The sequence below is a fragment of the Microcebus murinus genome, chromosome 20 (assembly GCF_040939455.1).
Source record: "Microcebus murinus isolate Inina chromosome 20, M.murinus_Inina_mat1.0, whole genome shotgun sequence".
In the NCBI taxonomy this organism is placed as follows: Eukaryota; Metazoa; Chordata; class Mammalia; order Primates; family Cheirogaleidae; genus Microcebus; species Microcebus murinus.
This window is the reverse complement of record NC_134123.1, coordinates 22,589,644-22,608,818: the sequence shown is the minus strand read 5'-3', so window position 1 is coordinate 22,608,818 and position 19,175 is coordinate 22,589,644. Positions and strand designations below refer to the sequence as shown.

Sequence of the window (19,175 nt, the reverse complement as noted above, 5' to 3'; positions counted from 1 at the left end):
TTTGGAGTTTCATTTGGAGATGATGAAAATGTTCTAAAATTGATTGTGGTGATAGTTGCAAAACTCTGTGAATATACTTAAAAAACATTGAATTGGACATTTTAAATGGATGAATTGCATGGCATGAGAATTTTATCTCAAAGTTATAAAAATAAAGGATGTAGGTAGAGAGGAAGATGGTGATCAAAACTAGGATGACCATATGTCCAGATTGCCCAGAATTGTCCCAGTTTTTGCCCAGTGGGCCAATGAATTACTAGTAGCCCTAGTGTGACTTAAAAAATGTCCTATTTAGATGATAGACTATGTGGTCACCATATATATTACCAAAAGTATATGAGTTCTGTTATGTATCTTAGAGTTACCCAAATTACCAGTTGGGGTTCTTTTGCAGGTAAAAATTCCTATGTCTCTCCCATGGATTCTAATTGAGTAGGTCAGAGGTGGAAACTAGTATTTTGTATTTTTAACAATTATCTTGGTGATTCTTACAAATTTTTGGCATTCATTGTTCTACTTGTTTATAAAAGGAAGGGAACAAATTATCTTTGTGGGCACATAGAATTCCAGGGAGGTATGGGTGACAGAATGAGATCCTATCTCTTAAAAAAAGAGAGATTTTTATCTTTCTTATTGATCTGTAGTTTAAAAAGTATATATTTTAGGATATGAATTCTTTATTGGATATGTGTATTGCAAATATCTTCTTCCAGCCTGTGGCTTTTTTTTTCTCTCGTAATGGTGTCTGTTGATGAATACAAGTTCTTAATTTTAATATAGTCATACTAATCAATTTTTCCCTTTATGTTAGATGTTTTTATGTCCTGTTTAAAAAACCTTTGTCTATCATAAGTTCTTTTCTAATATTTCAGTGGCTTTATTTTAAAGTTTAAATCTTTAATCCATTGAGAATTTATTTTAATAAGTGATAATATGAAGTAAGGATCCAATTTTATTTTTTTCCAAATGTTCTTTCTGTTGTCCAGAAAAATTTCTTAAATAATAATATTTTAAGTGCCATCTTTAGGGGATTTGTAATCACAATGATCATAAGTTATGGTATGTAACACTTAGAAATGTTCAATAAAATAGTAAAACACCAAATGACACAGGTTGTCTCAGAAATGGATAAATATCTCTGTGAGCCAAATATAGAACAGAAAAGCAAAAAAGTGAGTGGAGCTGAAATTAGTGGCATTCTGTGTTGTGGATCTTTTTTTTTTTTTTTAAAGGGCAGTGGTTGCTGGGAGTTGAGCTTCTGTGAGATAAGGAGTGAAAGGTTCCATATGAGCAAGAGGTGTGAATCCCAATTTCCTCATGAAACCAGGGGCTGGAGTAAGGGATCTTCTTATGAAAGAAGGCTGGGGTGGGGAGGTGGGAGTTTCTGGTCACTCCACTGGACTGTGACTTTCAGAAAACTTCAGGGTACATTTGAAGGAAGATACATCCTCATAACCAGAATAGAAGTGAGCTGCCTATGAGTTTCGTGACAGTATCAGGGTTACCTCTGATATTAACTTGGGACAGGAATCCTAAAATGCCATTATCTGACCTCATTCTGAATTGGAATATCAGGGTTTGGGTTAAGGTAAACACAAAACTACCTGACCAGAGCCTGGATTGAATAGACAGGAAGGAGAAAAAACAGTAAGGCCCAAATTCCATGCTTATGGATCAGGTATTCTTTAAGCCCCTGGATAGTGGTGCTGACTGAGGCCCTCAGGGAAAGAAAGGCAAACCTACATCTGGAATAGATATCAATTCCTGTGAGGGAAAAAGAAAAAACAAAACCACTGACCCTTCCAGGAGGAAAGGAGCTCAATGTAATCACCTTTCCATCTAATGGCTGGTTGTCACATTGGTGATTCAACATTGGCTTCTCTTGCTGGCCAGTTTGCACATTCAGAGACAACAGTAGCTCGATCAGCCTTGTTGAATGAGAGTTAATACTGCTGAGCTCATGTATGGCCTCCATCTCTGCCTCCGTGGTCACTTCATTCATGGGCCATCATGCTAGGGTGGCCAGTGACAAAAACTGGCTAAGTTTTACCTCACCAGATCATTTGTTTGCTTGATTGTTTAATGTTCCTTCCATCATAGATGCTTCCTGGTGAGCATTAATGTGTGATACAAAGATTTTCACACTTCATGCTTGTTCTCATAGGCATATCCATATGCCTCTACCCCAGAATTCCTTGTCTCTGTATCTTTGAATCTTCCAGGATTCTGACCAGTAGTCCAGGCCATGTGTCACTGCCCATTAGTCCATGTATATTCTTGTCACAAGCCACTTTTCTTTCCACATAAAGTGGATGACCATTGCCTAAAGCTCTGGCCACTGGGAAGATTTTTCCTCTGCACTGTTTCAAGGCCACTCCTCAATGACGTTGTAATGCAGCTGCCATCCATTTTTGGCTTTAGTCTAACCTATCAAAATTGAGGCTTTATCCACCTCTTTCGCATGGTTGTACATATGTGTATTGTATATAGTTGTGTGTGCATAGATTATACATGGCCATAGGCGTGAACTGAGGCAAGGGCTCTGGTGAACTATGGTGAATGATATGGGGATCTGTTCCTGCTCAAGATTATCCTGTATGTAGCATTTCTATCTTATAATGGACTACTGGTGAGCCACCTTAACTTTATGGTGTACTTAGTTCAGCAGTTCCAGACATATGGTCACTAGGTGTCCCATGGTCAAATGTTCCATTTCTGTCAGGTCTCAGTATGATATTAGAAACTGTTTTTTAAAAGTCATCTAATTTTATTCTGCAGATATCATGACCTTGCTCCAGGCCCCCAGGGTCTATGTTGTGATTCTTCCTCTGGAGCTTGCTATATAAACACTGTACTTTTTATCATGACTGATACCTACAGCATCATAGGATCTGCTGGATTGCATGACTCAAGTGGCTGGGCCACTTGCAACACAGCCTGTACCTTCCTATTCCCAGCCCCACTCAAAGCTGGCAGCCTCCTACACAACCTGATAAGTGGCCCAGATCAGTATTCCTGGATATGGAATGTATGGCCTGTAGAACCTAAAGAGGCCTAATAGGCACGTGCCTCTTGCAACTAATGAACATATTGCCTCTTCCTTTCCAATTCAAGACCATACTTTTCTTTCTCCTCCCTAATTGCACCTGCTATTCCCTCTATAAGATGGGTAAATAATAGTGGTGAAAAGTGAACTTGTGAAAACATTTTGGCTTGGTGCATTTTGAGGGGAAAGGTAACTCTTTGGTAATTAACATTTTTTTCTATAGTAATTTATCCATTTAGATTTGCTCTTTCTTCTGGAAGTACATTTTTATGATTTATATTTTCCTAAAAATACATCTATTTTAATAATGTTTTCAAATATATAGAGTTGAGAAAAATAATGTCATACTTTATATTTTCTCTGAATCTGTTTTTTCCCCATTCTAATTTTGTTTATTTATGTTTTCTATCTTTCTTTCTTGTTCAGGTTGCTTAATAGCTAAATGTTTTGTTGGTGGCCTTCAATTTCTTGAATTGGAAACTTAAACTTTAAATCTTACGTAACCTAAATTAACATAAATGAGGTTATATATTTTCCTCTGAGCACTATGGTTATCTATAGGGTCTGATAAATGCTTTGTGTTGTCATTTTTTGTTTTAGGAATTGTGTAATTTTGGTTTTGAATTCCTTTTGTCCCAAGAGTTGTTAAGAAAGTTGTAAAAATATTTCCAGGGTGTTTTTCCTCATTTGATCAGAGAATTTTATCTGTACTAGTTTTACCTTTTGGAATTTACTGATTTTTTTTTTTTGGAGGGCTAATATAGGAATAATATTTTGTGAATATCCCAAGGTTATTAAAAAGAAAATTGTGTGTGTATAATATAAATATGTATATTAAATATATATTGAAAATATGTATCATGGACTGTTAAATTTTCATTGTGGGTATATTAGTTCTATTGCTGTACAACATATTACCCCCAAATTTAGTAACATCAAATAATAAACATTTAATATTTCAGTTTCTTTGGATCAAGAATTCAGGCTCAACTCAGATGTGTCCTCTGAGTCATAGTGTCTCACAAGACTGAAATTATGATGTCAGCCAGGATTGCACTCTTATTAAGCTCAACTGGGGGAGGATCTACTTCCAAGCTTATTCACCCGACTATTGGCAGGCTTTAGGTCCTTACTGGCTGTTTGCCAAAGATGTAGGTTCCTTGAGGTGTGAGCCTCTCCACAGAGCAGATTACAGTGTTACAGTTGGTGTTCCTTAGAGTGAGCAAGGAAAAAAGCCAGTGAGTGAGTGAGCAAGGTGGAAGCCAGAGTCCTTTGGTAACTTAATCTGGGAATTGACATCTCAGCACCTTTGCCACATTCTTACAGTTAGAAGAGAATCACTAAGTCCAGCCTACAGTCAAGAGAAGTGGATTGCCTAGGGCATAAATATGAGAAACAAGGGATTACTGAGGGACCACTATAGTCTTTCTTCTGCCTTCAATGATTCATGTCCCTCACACATGCGAAATACACTCAGCCCCATTTCCAGTCTGCTAAAGTCTAATTCAATCACATCATCAGCTTAGAGTTCAGAATCTTGTCACCTAAATCATGTAACAGGGGTAGATGAGGCTCCTCAGTAGTTCCTTAAGTATAATGACTATAGTTCCTCTCAATCTATAAAACTCTTCCCCGCCTATACCCAACATACAGTAGTGGTACAGGCATAGGATAATCATTTTAGACATTTTTGTTTTAAAAGAGGGGAAATGGGAAGCACAAAGGAGTCATCGGTCCATTGCAATTCTGAAATCCAGTTGCTCCAATGTTCGAAGTTCCTTGATTAGTTCTCATGACCCTGGAATGATTCTCCAAGGCTTTCAGCTCTGCTCTTTGGGCTCATGGTTTCACTCTCAGAATAATCTTTACTTTTTCAAGAAAGGTAGCACATGCCACAGTTGATAAGTTGTTTCAGCCTGCTTTTCCTGTTAGTAGAATTTGGGGGGATCTAATAGCCTTTTTTCATTTTGTATCATACTTTTCATTCTGTCCTTTCCAGTTCAAGCTGGCAGAGTTCTCCCTGATAAAATTCTTGCAAGCCTCCTGTGCGTCTTATTAGGGCTTACTCCATTATACAAGAGTCAAACCAGAAATCTCTTCTTGATAAACATTTCTTTACTTTAGTCTCCTGCTTAGAAGTATGGGGGACAAAAACACTTAAGCTTCCTGAAGGCACTATTGTTTAATTGAGAGCATCTGTGGAGCATACCCTTAATCTTTTTAAAAGGTATTTCTTCTTTGGGGAAATTTCTACTCAAGTCCTTTGCTCATTTTTGAATTGGATGTTTGTTTTTTGTGTGTTGAGTTTTAGAAGTTCTCTTTGTATTCTGGATATTATTCCCTTATCTTATATGTAATTTGCAAATACCATCTCCCATTCTATGGGTTACCTTTTTACTCTGTTGATAGTGTCCTTTGAAGCACAAATGTTTTTAATGTTCATGATGCCCAATTTGTCTGTTTCTTTTGTTTCCTGTGCCGTTAGTGTCATATCTAAGAAGTCATTACTAAATCCAATGCCATGACACTTCTGTTCTATATTTTCTTCTAATAGTGTTATAATTTAGGTCTTACATTTAGGTTTTTGATCCATTTTGAGTTAATTTTTGTATATGGTGTTAGACAGTGGTCCAACTTTATTCATTTAAATCTGCATATCCAGTTTTCCTAGCGCCATATGTTGAAAAGATTCTCCTTTCCCCATTGTAATGATCTTGACACCCTTGTGGAAAATCATTTGACCATTATATTTGTCAGTTTGGGATGCCATAACAAAATACCATGCCTGGGTGATTGAAAGAACAGAAATTTATTTTTGGAAGTCTGAGTTCAGGGTACCAGCACAGCTGGGTTCTGATGAGGGTTCTCTTCCTGATTTCTGTTATTATCTTGCTGAGTCCTCACATGGCAGAGAAAGAACTCTTATTGCTGTCTCTTTTTATAAGGGCACCAGTTTTATTGGATTGGGGTTCCAACCTATGACCTCATTTAACCTTAATCACCTCCTAAAGCTCTATCTTCAATACAGTCACATGAGGGGCTAGAGCTTCAACATATGAATTTGGTGGGGGATATAATTCAGTTCTTAGCAATCATATGCAAAGATTTATTTCTGTGTTCTCTATTCTATTCCATTTGTTCTATATATCTGTCATTATGCCTGTACAACACTGTTTTGATTACTGTAGCTTTATAGTAAATTTTGAAATCAGGGAGTATGAGTTTTCTAACTTTGTTCCTCTTTTTCAAGGCATTTTTGGCTACTTGGGGGTTCCTTAAGATTCCATATGAATTTGAGGATGGATTTTTCTATTTCTACAGAAAAGGTTACTAGGAGTTAATAGGGGTTACATCAAATCTACATATAACTTTGCATAATATTGACATTTTTAACAGTATTAAGTATTTGAAACCATGAACATGGAGTCTCTTTCCATTTATTTATGTCTGGGTATCGCTATGTTGCCCAGGCTGGACTCAAACTCCTGTGCTCAAGCAATCCTCCTGCCTCAGCTTCCCAGGTAGCTGGGAATATGGGCACATGCCACTGCACTTGGCTCTTATAATCCTTTTTATTGGTATTAAGGCCCCACTTTTGTTTCTGATTTTAGTAATTTGAATTTTCTGTTTTTCTTAGTCTATCCAGCTAAAGGTTTGTTGATTTGTTAATGTTTTTTCAATTTATGCTTCCTATATTTTGATGGTCTGTTATTAGATACACATTTAAAACATTTATAATTATATCTTCTTGTTGCATTTAACCTTTTATTAATAATGTCCTTCTTCATCCTCTGTAACCTTTTATAATTTAAAGTCTGTTTTGTCTGATATTATAGCTCCCCTGCTCTCTTTTCGTTTCTGTTTACATAGAATATCTTTTTCCATCCTTCCACTTTTAACCCATTTTGCATCTTTGGATCTAACGTGAATCTCTTGTAGACAGTTTGTAGTTGGATCATTTTTCAAAAAATCCATTGTGCCAATCCCTGTCTGGTATTTGGGGAGTTTGTTCCATTTACATTTAAATTAATTATACAGAGGAACTCACTTCTGTCATTTTGCTATTTGTTTTCTAAATGTCTTATAGCTATTTTGTCTCTCATTTCCTGCATTACTGTCTTCTTTTATGCTTAGTTGGTTTTTTGTAGTGAAATATTTTGCTTCCCTTTTCATTTCCTTTCATTTATATTCTATAACCATTTTCTTTGTGCTCACCATAGGTATACATTTAACATCTTAAAGTTATTACACTCTGATTTAAATCTATATCAGCTTAACTTTAATAACTTACAAGAACTCTGCTCTTGTACAGTTTTGTCTCCACTGACTTTCAGTTATGAATGTCATAGCATTATATCTTTATACATAGTATGTCCCAAAACATAGATGAATAATTAGATTTTTTGCATTAGTCTCTTAAATCATGTGGAAAACAAAAAGTGGATTTACAGACCAAATTTTAATACCTTTTAGACTAATAACTTTTAAAAAATTACTTATCATGTAGAAAACAAAAAGTGGAGTTTCAAATCAAAGTTATAATAACAGTGGTTTTTATAGTTGCCCATATTTGCCTTAATTGAGGTCTTTCTTTCTTTATATGGCTTTATGTTACTCTCTAGTCCTTTCATTTCAACCTGAAGGGATTCCCTTTACCGTTTCTTGAAGGGTAGATTTCATGGTAACGAACTTCCTCAGCTTTTATCTGGGATATCTTGCTCTTCCTCACATTTGAAGGACCGTTTTGCTGGATATAGGATTCATGTTGATAGTTTTTTCTTTCAGTACTTTGAATGTATCGGCCTACTGTCTTTTGACCTCCAATGTTTCTGATGAGAAATCTGCTGATACCTTTATTGAGGAACTCTTATATGTAATGAGTTGCTTTTCTCTTGCTTCTTTTAAGATCTTCTGTCTTTGGCTTTTGACAGTTTGATTCTAGTGTGTCTTGGTGTGGGTCTCTTTAATTTCATACTATTAGAATTAGTTGAGCTTCTTGGATGTCTCTATTCATGCCTTTCATGAGATTTCAGAAGTTTTCAGTTGTTTTTTAAAATAATCTTTTCCCCTTTCTTTCTGCTTTTCCTTCTGGAATTTCCATAATGCATATGTTAGTCTGCTTAATGGTGTCCTATAGGTCCCTTAGGCTGTGTTCACTTTTTTCCCATTTTTTCTTTTTGTTTCTTGGACTCATTAATTTCAATTGTTCTTTATTCAAGTTTGCCATTTCTTTCTCTTACCATCTCAAATCGGGTTTTTAATGCCCATAATGAATTTTTCATTTCAGTTATTGTACTTTTTAGCACAGAAATTTCTCTTTGGTTTTTTAAAACATGTTTTATATCACTTTATTGATGTTTCCATTTTGTTCATACATATTTAGAAAAAATGTCTCCATATTTTTGTTTAGTTTTATGAGAATTTTTAAGATAGTTGTTTTAAAATCTTTGGTAAGTCCACCATCTGGTCTTTCTCAGGGACAATTTCTTTTGCTGTATTCCTTTCCTTTGAATGGGCCATACTTTTTTTTTATGCTGTTGGGGTTTTCTTTTTGTTGTTCAAAACTGGAGATTGGAATCTTATAATGTGGCAAGTCTAGAAATCAGATTTTCCCTTTGTCAGGGTTTGCTCCTCCCCTCCCCTCCCCTCCCCTTTCCCCTCCCCTCCCCCTCCCCTCTCCTCTCCCCTCCCCTCGCCTCCCCTCACTTCCCCTCACCTCCCCTTCCTTCTTTTTTCATTCATATAGTATATCTCTGTACCTGAGATCAGCCTGAGGTATAAATGTAAGGTCTTCTCAGGTCTTCACTGAGCCTGTTCCTTTCTCTAAATATGTGTGGTTACTTTCTAAATTCTCTTCTATATATTTTTGCTCTGGTATGTCTTAGATGCCTGGCTCCCAAAAGGGAAAACAGAGACAAATGAAGAGGGAAAATGGTGTTGGCCTTCAACATGTCCTAGAAGTTGCATCAGCTCCAGAGGGACATGCAGCAGTGGTAGTGAGGTGATGAGGGTTGCAACAATGGCTTCTTGCCCCATGTCTACACCTCTGCACTTTCGAGGTCAGGGTCCTTATTGTCCAGCCTGGCTCTGCACATTATGTGTAAGCTGCTGCTGCTGAAACACATGTGGGACTTCCTTCCATGGCACTAGAGGGGTGAGTAAGCTAGCAGTTCAAGAGCTGCAATTGACCCAAATTAATTAACTGTCCAAGCCTTTCCCTAGAGATTGCAAGCCTTTGAATAGACTCCAGAGTTCCAAAATAGTTACATCAGACAGTTTCTGCCAGGACAAATGTCTAGGTAGGGAGACTAATTCCTGGTGCTTCCTACTCCACCATCTTCCCAGAATTCTTCAGTTCCAATTCCTTTTTGTTTAAGTATTCTTCCTATAATTTATCTCTTTGTTCTCACATTTTACTCTGAACAGCAAGAACAAATTAGTAACTTCAACACTTTAAGAATCTCAGCTGGATCACCTGGTTAATTCAATACACATCTGGCTTTCCATGTTATTGAAAGCAATAGTATTGTTAAGCTTTCTACCACTACATAACAAGGATCCCCCTTCTGCCACTTTCTAGTGGTGCACCCCCAGATGGTGCACATCTCATTATGTGTGTATATGCCCATCCCCTCCCCCCTCCCTCCTTACTTCCTTTTATGTTCTTATTAGCAGCATCCTCAAAGTCAAGATTTCTACTAATAGTCTGTTCAAGGCAATTTAAGCTTTTCTTTAATACGATCCTCAGAATCCTTCCACCTTCTGCCTATGTCTGGTTTTCAAGCCAAGGCAGCATCCCACTTCCAGGTACCAAAATCTATATTAGTTATCTGTCAATGTGTAACAGAGTGTCCCAAAGTTTAGTGGCTTCAAACAACATTATCTCAGTTTCTGTGGGTCAGGGATCAGCTGAGCTTTCAGACTCATGAGTCTGTAATCAAAGTGTTGATTGGGGCTGTAGTCACCTTAATTAAGGTTTACGTGAGGGAGGATCCACTTCCAAACTTACTCACCTTGCTGTTGGCAGGCTCAGATCCTCATTGGCTGTTGGCTGGAGACATTGGTGTTTTCTGTGTGAGCCCCTCCCACAGAGCACCTCACGGTGGGGCAGGTAGTGATCCACAGAGGGAGGGAGGAAGAAAGCAAGGGAGAGTAAGCAAGACAGAAGCCAGAGTCCTTCTGTAACTTAATCTGGGAACTGATATCTCATCCTTTTTGCTATATTCTTTTGGTTAGAAGAGGGAAGGGATTATATAAGAACATGAATACCAGGAAGCAGGGATTATTGGGGGCTATTTTACAGGCTGTTTAGCACAGTAGGGTATACTTTTAAAAAAATTATTATTAAAAAGCACTCTTTATTTTGGAATAATCCTTTTTGCCCTGAGTGCCTGTTTCCCACAACACTCACCAATAAGGCGTATTAGCAGCCTTTGGATGTAATAGATCAAGTGTTTATTTTAATTTTTTAAAGCGAGGTTGAGCTTATTTCCTGTATTTAAAAGTCATTAGGTTTTTGTGGGTTTTTTCTGTGAAAGGTCTTTAAATGTCTTTTGGTACTTTTCTCTTGTATTACTAGTGTTTAGTTTTTTTATTATTTGAGCAAATAGCCCCTTTTCTTATATATATGTGGATATTTTTCTCATTTTGTCATTGATCTTTTTTTTTCTATTTTTTAAATTTATTTTTATTTTATTTCGGCATATTATGGGAGTACAGATTTTAAGGTTTCAATAAATGCCCTCCCCCCCCATCCCACAAGTCTGAGTTTCCAGCATGACCATCCCCCAGATGGTGCACATCTCATTATGTATGTATATGCCCATCCCCATCCCCCCTCCCGCCTGCCCAATACCCTATTACTGTAGTACCTATGTGTCCACTTAGGTGCTGCTCAGTTAGTACCAGTTTGCTGGTGAGTATATGTGGTGCTTGTTTTTCCATTCTTGGGATACTTCACTTAGTAGTATGGGTTCCAGCTCTAACCAGGAAAATATAAGATGTGCTAGATCACCGTTGTTTCTTAGAGCTGAATAGTACTCCATGGTATACATATACCACATTTTATTAATCCATTCTTGGATTGATGGGCACTTGGGCTGTTTCCACAGCCTTGCAATTACGAATTGTGCTGCTATAAACATTCGAGTGTAGGTGTCTTTTTTGTAGAGTGTCATTGGATCTTTTGGGTAGATGCCCAGTAATGGGATTGCTGGATCAAATGTCATTCATCTTTTGATTTTGTTCATGATGTTTGTGCAAGCAGACTTTTTAAGGTTTTCATATAGTCAAATTGATAAAGTATCTCTTTTATGGAGGAATCATACCCTTAAAAAGGAAATCTATTCATGTATTTCCTGCTAATTTATCTTTGGTGTTTCACTACTGCCTTATATAGTAGTGGTCCCCAACCTTTTTGGCACTAGGGACCAAGGAGAGGGGATGATTTGGGGATGATTCAAGCACATTACATTTATTATGCACTTTATTTTTATTATTATTACATTGTAATATATAATGAAATGTACAACTCGCCATAGGTTGGGGACCTGTTTTACAGGATAAATTTGAATGTCTTTATCCTGATACTATCTCATTCCTGCTTAACTCTTTTCCTTTTACCTGCTGTACAAACTCTTTAATAGAGTTGCGCTGAAGTATCACCATTCCTCAATATCCATATCTGTGTTCTTTTTGATTCCTTCACGTGCCTGTGGGAAGTGACATAAAGGAAGGGTCTATATTGAAGGAGCTTTTGTAGGCCCAGAGACTTGTGTAGTATCTGACATGCTTAGTTTGTTGAATGAATAAATTAGTGATATCAGAAACAGTAGTTCAAAACAAAAAGAATACATGACCATCACATGTTACCTGTTCTCACCTTTTCTCATCACATTGTTACCTGTTCTCACCTTTTCCAAGAAGACAACATAACTGTGACAGTTCAGTTCAGTTTTATAACTGTCTCACAATTTCAGACCCCCAATTGTTGTCTGAGACAAAATGCTTAGTGGGTTTCTGTGGCAAAGAAACCAGCAGCTAAAGAATCCATGGTCCCAGTCTCCCTGACAGCTAAGTATCCCCAAGTGATTAGGTTCTGGATAATCGGATATGAGAAGTAAAAAAGTACATATGAACACCTTTGAAATGGAAAGAGCATGTCCTCCACTGACTTTCCTCCCCACATGGGAATGTGGGCACAGGAGCTGGAAAAGCAGCCCTAGACTATAAAATGGAAGGTATGTGTTGAGAATCAAAAGCAAAAGGACAGAAGGACTCAGGCTACCAGAAATGACGGCGTCACCTTTTCAGCTCCGTGCTGGCAGTGGTTGTACTATTATATGAGATGGAAATCAGCTGCTGTCTTGTTTAAGCCACAATTATTTTGACCTTTGTTATAGAAATTAAGTCTGTATCCTAACTTAGGTAATGCTCTTAGGTATCACATCTTCCCTCTGATACCCTTCCCTGCTAATCCTTTGTAACAAGTTGGGATCTGGCAGTTAGGGAATTGGAAGCATGGAAGATTTGGATCGGGAAAATTATAACAGTATTATAAAATTCAAGGAGGAAGAGGATAAGGGGGAGAGAATGGAAGGTGACTGTCAGCTGAGGTCATCATTGCAAAGCCACTTGTAATGAGAACTGAAGCCTACTCCATGACCATGATGTAGAGTCACGTAGGAACCTTTTCAGGATCCGATAGGAATAGGTGAAAAATGGATATTTTGGAAGAAGAAAATGGAAGGAGAATGGTATATAGTAATGCCAGGAAACACATACTAAAAGAACAGGCTAGGTTCTACTTTGCAGCAGTAATGTAATGAGGCCTAAAGCCTGTGATTGTTAAAATAAAACAGTCAAAAAATACCAATGCAGGGGGGAAAGGGCAAAAGATACAATGCTGGCAAAATGGACTCTGGGCTCTTATTTCAGGCACCTGGTTTCCATTAATCTCTCATCCCAATAGATTCTTACAGTGCCTCCTGCCTTTCCATAACCTTGTCCTGAGCTGGCATGTAAATTAAACTGGCAGCATTAATCTTTATAACATTATAGCACAAGGAATAAAGATAGTAAAAGTTGAGGATGGAGTCACTGTCCATAGGATCCAGATATGTAGTAGCAGAATGCCCCAAATAGATAACAGGGATGAGAGAAAGAACTACCATAAAATCAGATTTTATTTCCTTCTTTGAATCCCTACTTTCCCTTTACCCCTTTCCAAAATATGCATATACAGGTCGTGTTAAGAAAACTCTTTCCAGTTGGCCTTTTTCCAAGACAAGGGTACAGCTGGGCCAAAGGGCCACATGTTGAAGTTATTAATATGCCTATCCCCTTCTCCCCCACTGAGTTCACTGATCAAAGGCCCTGCCAGAGCAGCAATGGATAGCCTCGCATAATGGGAACTGAAATTCTACTTAAGAAACCAGCTTTGCCAAAACACACTACCTTTTTAAGTGAAACATTCCATGCACATATTAACCTGATTACAGAAAGGAAGGGGGATCTTTTTTCCTTCTGTACCCTGCTAATAATTTTCTGTCAAGTCTGATTTGGCTTTAGCTGCACTCCAAGTTCTTGTGATGTGCCCTATTCACCAGTAAACTAAAAACAGAAGGTGCTGCATAAACTCTGAGACAGGATACTCCATCCATGAATACAGACGCTGCAGAATTCAGTTCCCTGCCAACAAGGAAGGCCAGTGACTTTTCCAGTCTCTGACAACCAGCAGCCTGACTCTGATTCACATAGTGAAGGAAACACATGGAGAAAATGGTGGAAATAATTAAGGGTTCTTAGGTTTAGCAGAAGCATTGACTCATTACACGGGGCCCCTGCCTCAAAAGGGGGTAAACCGTTGTGCTTATTAGAGAAAAGTATGAATGGTAACAAAGCATTTAAAAGTCCCAATCAGTTCCAGCCCCAGGTTGAAGAGCTGGTTAGGTAAAAAAAAAAAAAAAAAGGGAAACAACCCAGATTCAAAGGAAGCAGTATCATTTTGCTCTGCCTAATAAATAGAAAAAAGTGTTTTGTGGTTTATTTCCCTATATTCCAGGATAACCTGGTTCCTGCACAGCTGACAACATTTTGTCCTCAGCCAGGATATCAAAGATCTAGATATTATGCAGTTGCCTAAAGAGAGGGCCAAGAGCCTGAGTAGGATTGTCACTTTTCTTTCAGACACAACTCAGAGGACAGTCCTTGCTGGAGGATAGTCAGATGTGCCAAAAGGCTGCTTTGGGAACCTCAAGCACAGAATGCAAATTCTTTTTCAAGTTAACAATCACCCGAATTTAAATCTCCTTTGCTTGCAATTGTAGACATGGCGAGACCCAGTCTTCTCAGAAACAAATGTGTCTCATAAGGATCTCTTCCACACCTTTAGTCCTCTTCTCTACATAAACTGTCAGGTGCTGAACAGTGGATAAATCCTAGAAACATTCCAGAAATGCCCCACACAAACAAAAGGTAAATATTAAGGGCAGCAACAGTCTATGTTAGTCATTTCCTGTTTATATTTGGCAACTGTTAAAATTATTTGTTAATAAGGATCCAGGAAGATCTTTTTCAGTGATGTCTTGCAAGATTTCAGCAGGTGTCTTATCAAAACACAAAACACAAAATTAAGGAGGTTTTTATCTGAAGAAAGGGTGGTATTAGGTAGGGGATACTGTTAACAAAACCCTCACATAATTAGACATAATATTTCATTATTCTTCATACATATGCTGACCTGATTTTGTTTTTTACATATTTTCTCCTATTATGAGAGCTATTAGATTAACCCAGAGTGGATGTCCTAGATTTCCCAGACTATGTCTTTCCTGAGTTTGGTTTTCCTATTGACATCACTTTGGCTGTCTTTCTAGAGTCCTGAAAGAGTCATTGCTTTTCAGATCGGAATACCTCATATTAATGCCAGGACTAACATTCTGTTCTCCTTGGGCAATCAGAGGAGACCATATTCTAGATTGACACTGTTCGTAATTTCACAAAGTTATGGTAGAGAAGACAAAAACAAGGTGGTTACTTACAAAAATATGCTTGGCCTTTGAATCTTGCTTGTCTCTAAAAGGGGAATGGACCACTGATGGAATTCACAACCACATTAGCCATGAATCTGCAGTGATTCACTCCTTCGTGTCCTTCAATAAAGCAGAGCATGGCTTTAAAGTGCTGAGTCCAAACCTAAAATCGAATATAGTAGTATGATTTGATCTTGAGTGCCTACCTTTATAAATTTTAGCTGTACCGGTTATATTTAGATATCAAAATATAGGAAATAATTTGTAAATTCTTGGAAGAAAATCACAGTTTTTTGTATGTTAATACAGCCAGTCTTTATACCGATGAAACCTTAAAATTAAGGGGGAAAAAATTCCAAAATGACAAATTATAACCTAAATCATTATTTTAAAAGAAATTTAAGAATTGAGGTTTCAAAAAAATTTCCTTCAGTAAATTTCTTTCATTTATCTTTATCACACTATGTTATGGTGTTTTTTACCAAAAGAACATTTCAGCAAGTTAAAAAAAAAAAAAGGCTTGAGCAGCATGACTACCCTTCTTGAGCTTTTTGACTGTGAAAATTCATAGAAGAGGAAAAGATGTCCTGTGGTTCCCTCCATGTATTGTAAGGTAGGGCATTTATAATCAGTCATTGGAAATGGGATTGCAAACCACAAGCAAGTGCGCAAGCGCGCACGCACACACTCACGGGAGGTAGGAAGAGAAAGAAAGGGAGAAAGAAAGGAAAGCAAGCAAGCAAGCTGAGGAGTGTGCACATGTAGTCCTCATTCAAAAAAGGATTTGAGACAGCAAGCTGAGGATAAAGCAAGAGAATAGAATAGGATGACCTAGTGATGGAAACAAAAGCTTTACATAATGGGCTTTTAGGAAAGAGGATTAAGTGAAGTAGTCTCAGCTGAATCAGTTTTAACTATTACATAGAATTTTCTTTCTTTCTATTTATAATATTAAAACATTACTAAAATGTAACTAAATTACTAAACACATTACTAAGTAAGAGCTTCCTTCTGATTGTCTCAGTCTTTCCTTCTGTGAGTATTGCCATCTAGAAAAGTTTTTGTGAATGTTTAAAAAGCCCACAGTAATTAATTTACAGTAATCCAAAAAGGATAGGAAATTTTTAGAAAAATCTTATTACTGTTTAAGCTCTACAAGTGTGCAGCCACCTCATGATTCTGGACATTTGCTCTAGTAGATTCGCTTCGCCATTGTATTTAAGTGATACACGTGGGAGTAAATATCAGGTTTGTGGGAGGAAAATGCCCTTATCACCAATAAATACCAAGATCAAACCCAAAATAGGTCAGTGGCATACTTTTAAGCCTTGTCAAGTCACTTATTGGGTTCTCTTATGCCTACAACCAAAGTAACTTTGCATCACTAAGGTGTAAAACTTTACTGTGGTATCACTGTACCAAAATAGTTAAAGCCAGTGACCTCATACAAAATAGCTCAAGGGGGTAAGCTGTGGTGTTAGGAAGTAGCATTTATATTTAAATCTCTTCTTCACTGGAATAAACCTGAGATTGACCGGTTTTCTTGGCCTACTGTAATTTTAGGCACATCTGGGATAGCATGTAATTCTTATTTTGTTATGTTTTAAATAACATTTAAAACACATTTTGTAAAAGTAATATGTTTGGTATAAAGTTCAAACAGTAAATAGGGAATATGATGAAAATTAAGTCCCTCTCCCATCCCTGAGCCTTTAGTTCCTCAAAAAAAACTGTTACTCATGAATCCATCAGATACTCAACATATGTTCACTGGCATGCGCGCTTTTTCTCTCTCACTCATGTATACACTGTATGTACATATAAAATAAATGTTATTTATTTATATAAATGTTAGGATATTATACAACCTGTTATGCATGTTGTCTTTTTAAAAATTCATTTTATTGTAGAAAACACACAAATACAGAAAACAGAACTTAAAACATGCAGTTTAACTGAATTGTATATAGAAAATACTTACCATCAGCTACTTTAAGAAAAAGGACTCCAGGACCCCAGAAGCTCCTTTCTTCTCTACGTGCCTCTTTCTGATCACCTTACCTTTCTCTCCCTTAAAGTAGAGGTAACCCCCATCCTGGATTTTATGGCAATTGCATTCTCCCTTTTTTTTTTTAAAGTTTTGCATATAAGTATTGATATATAAGTAACATAATTTCTAACCTAGAGCTTTTATAAAAATTACTGCTAGAAAGAATGTTTTTGTATTGCCTGCATACACCTGTTTGTTAGTTTCTCTGGGTTATGCAAATAGAAGTAGAATTGCTGGATCATATGACATGTATATCTCCATCTTTACTATATAATACTATAGGGATGTCTAATTTACACTCCCACCATTAGTTTATGAGTGTGCTTTCTGCTGCAAATCTATAGCGACACTTGATATTGTCAGATTTTTAGCTGAATCGGTGGATACCTAGTAGTGTCCCATTGTGCTTTTAATATGTATCTCCTTGATTACTGATGAGATTGAGCATCTTTCATATGTTAATTGGCCTTTTGAATTTCTTCTTTTGTGGGATGCCTGTTCAGGTTTTTTGCCCATTTATCTATTTGTCTGTTGTTTTCTTAATGACTTAGGGGAGTTCTTCGTATATCCTGAATACTAATGCTTTGCTAGTTATACATGTTGAAAATGCTTTCTCCTACTCTGTGGCTTGCATTTCATATTCTTTTTAGTGTCTTTTGTTGTGTTGAATAAGTTCTTAGTGTAGTCAAATTTATCAGCATTTCCCATTCTCATAAATGATTTAAAAAAAAATTTTTCCCCCAATCCCAAGATCATGAAAATGTTCTCATATATTAATACCTTCTAAAAATTTTATCATTTTGATAAAAGTGACTTCAAGTCTGTAGTCCACCTAAAATTCATGCTATATAGATGTCCAATTTTATATTTGGTCACACATGAGTACTTCAGTTTGCCAACACCTTTTATTGAATGGAGCATTATTTTCCCACTGCTCTGAATTGCAACCTTTGTCATAAATTAAGTATCCATGTATGTGTTGATCTAATTTTAGGGTCTATGCTGTGTCTTTGTTCTGTTTGTCCATACATGCACCTATTCACACTATTTTAATGACTATATCTCTCTAGTCTAAATAGCTGGTAGAACAAGATACGGTATGCCACCTTGTTTCTTCTTCAAGAGAAGAAGTTGGTAGTTCTTAGTCTTTTTGTATTTCTATATACATTTTAAGATTAGCTTGTTGAGATTTTGATTAATTTGATATTGGATCTTGTGCATCAAATTACAGGGAATTAACAATTTTGAAAAAGAAGAACAAAGTTAAAAGACTTCTAGTATCTGATCACAGGACTTAGTAGAAAGCTACAGTAATCGAGACAATGTAGTATTGGTTTAGGTAGATATAGAAATGATCAATGGTACAGAATAGAGTTCAGAAATAGTACCACACATATAAAGATGCCAATTTAATTCATTGGAGGAATTATTATATAATCTTTTCCACATACAGTGCTAGAACAAACGGATATCTATATGCAAGAAAAAAAAACCCGAACAAACCAAAAACACCATTCATGCCTTTTTACATCATATAAAAAAACAACAAAAACACCTCAAAAGGAATCATAGACCTAAATATAAAGCCTGAAACTGTAAGATTTCTATGAGAGAAGGAAGGAGAAAATCCTGTGACCTTAGGTTAGCATAGATTTCTTGGCTAAGTCACAGAACAGATTTCCTGTTTAGCACAGAAAAGAAATTGACACATCGGACTTAAGATTTAAAGCTTCTCTTCAAAATATGGTGTGAATAAGATAAAAAGATAGATGGTAGATAAGCACATGAATAAGTACTCTGTTATTAGTCATAAGGGAAACAAATTAAAATCATAATCAGATACCAATACAAACCTTTTAGCCTTACTATAATTACGAAAACTGACAATACCAAACTCTAGTGGTGTGCAAAGCAACTGGAACTCTCATGCATTTGCTATTTGGAGTGTAAAATGGTATACTCATTTTAGAAAACATTTAGGTAGTGTATATTAGTTATCAGTTGCTGCATAATAAATTATATATATTTAGCAGCATAAGACACAATT

General features: G+C 36.7%; 1 long non-coding RNA gene across 1 annotated transcript in view; it reads left to right on the top strand.

Annotated features, from left to right (window-relative positions):
- The window catches only part of LOC105858938 (uncharacterized), a 111,428-nt gene that overhangs the window by 52,693 nt on the left and 39,560 nt on the right, over positions 1 to 19,175 (top strand). The window lies entirely within an intron of this gene.